Genomic DNA, 2,570 nt, shown 5'->3' on the forward strand with positions numbered 1-2,570 from the left:
GCCTTCATATCTAATTTGGTCACAGGCATTGCTTTCACAGCGATCTCATATCGAAAACTTAATAATATTACATACATATTCTGTGTGTGTGTGTGTGTGTGTGTGTGTGTGTGTGTGTGTGTGTGCGCGCGTGTGTGAATATACATTTACACACACACACACACACACACACACACACACACATTTAAAAATGCAATTATTCTATTTAATCATTAACCCTAAAGCAACTTTCTTTTGGATTAGTGATTGGTGAAGAAGCATTCTGGAAGAAAGGTCAAGCAACATGGATTTCACTACCAATCCATATCAGAAATTAATGTAAATGATCTGTGTTTACATCTAATCAAAGTGAATATCGGAAAGCAAACTGTAGGTCTAAATAATGTAAAAAATAATGGGTAATCTGGATAACTATTTGCCCTGCAAAGTCAAAATACATGATTATTTGTGTATTCATCCCTGTAAACGATGTATATAACTAAATTAAGTAAACTTGTACATTAAATGGCTGCTGTCTACACTGTGCCTATAAATATTGTCTGATTAGTTTAACTATTTTGCTCCTATACTATGTAATAGTACCCTGAAATAAGTGTATTATTATTATTGGAGGCACAATCAATCACTGTATAATAGCTAGGTTTAAAAAAATATATATTCTGGATTATGCAGTGTGGTACAAGTTGTTTTATTTTTTTAGAGGGAGTTGCATGACCAAAGAGGTGTGCTACTGAATCTTTTAGAAATAATTTACATAGAATTGCGACTAAGCACATTTAACTTTCAGCAAGACTCAAGATGAAAACAGTACATACAGTAATTCACTCAGAATGAGGTTTACAAAAATCCTTACCTAAAATTTAAAAAAAAATATTTAAATACCAAACTGAAATATGTTTTTATTACAAAAGTTGGATTTGTATCACGTTAACAATTATTATTTCAGTAACAGATTTTAAAAGAGGTTCTTTAATAAAATAACTGAATTGTAGAAAACCGTTTAAAGACACAGACAGAAGAGTGTTGCGGTAAGCCCACTAATAACTTCAAAGCAATTTCTGAGAAGTCAGAAAATAAAGCTTATGGCTGGGAGGATAAAAAAACAGTTAAAACAATGCAAGTAATACAAGATCCACATTTAATAACATGGGTCTTTAAATTATTAGGAGTGTTTTTACTTTTAAGTACAATGTCAAGAACTGCATACCAAACATACTTCCTCTGGCATTTAGGTGGTGCTACATTATGGTGGGAAAAACTGGAATTAAGTATGCACATCTAGCTTTTCAGCAGTGGTGTCCTGAGTTTATTACTGCTTGTCAGGAAAAGATAACAGAACTGTAGGATACAGAAATACTGGATAAGAAATATATTATTAAAACATTGATTTAACTGTAAAATGGATTGGCACAGCAGCTGTCTTTGCCTGTCTATGAACTTCAAGTGTTCACTTAACTAAAGCTAAAATGTGGTGAGACAGAGATAAGTGTCGTATACTATATCTAACAGGCTACATGCCTAAGTAATGAATGCATACACAGCAAGTAAGCTGGAGGACTGCGTCATGAAGGGTGGGACTAGGGAACAGGTGACTGACAGCCAACATATCAGTCTTAGCTTGATAAGTATACTGCATTAAGGCTATTGCAAGCAGACAAACTGCACTTATGTGGGAGGCTAGTTAAGGGCTGCACACTTTAATATGCTGCTTGCACCAGTCTGTGGCAAATCGATGGATGGGGAAACTGTGTACAGCGGTGCAGAACATTATTAAAGCACTTATAATAATGTTCAGAAAATGCAGACCAGTTAATGGTGCTTCTGTATGAATCTGAACAGCTGGTATTATCTGTGAACTGACATTCATGCCATGTACATGGCTCTGTTTCAATTTCAAAGGGGTGGAGCTGTTACTGAAGAAGAAACGAATATGTTAATCTCTAACCTGAGCACAGCACTCATGCAAGGGTGCTACAAGGGTCACTTTGGGGGGGAGGGATAAAACTGGTTTACAATTTTGTTAAGCATTTTTCTTCCATTTACATCAACTGTAAAGTATTCAAATGAAGCATCTACATTACCAAAACAATTTTTTTGAGTTTTAACTGGATCGTTTTGTTTTGAAATTAATATTAAAATTTTACTCAACTATTTTATTAGTACAAAACACTTGCAATTCAATTTAAATGTATCTATTTACTTGACAACTCAGAATAAAAATAAGTAAAAAAAAAAAGCAAGATGTTATAGTGAGCATGATTTTTAGGTTAGGGAACATACATAACAGTCAAACAGCTGGTAAAATAATAATAATATCAAACACATAACTTTGACAGTAAACCCATTAAGGTATACGATAAACATATCAACTAGATTTTGGTGGCCCTACACATGCCAGACCAAAGGTTTTACATTCTCAGACCTGATAAAATGCATTTATTGATCAGATTATAATCAAATAACTTCTGTTTTCAAATATGTTGCTTACAAACTTTCTACCTCTAAATACTTTTGATTTATGATTTGCGATTCACATGCTCAATTTCTGTTAAAATGATATCTGTATGTAT

The sequence above is a fragment of the Protopterus annectens genome, chromosome 3.part0 (genome assembly GCF_019279795.1).
Source record: "Protopterus annectens isolate FY-2018-M chromosome 3.part0, PAN1.0, whole genome shotgun sequence".
NCBI classification, from domain to species: domain Eukaryota; kingdom Metazoa; phylum Chordata; order Ceratodontiformes; family Protopteridae; genus Protopterus; species Protopterus annectens.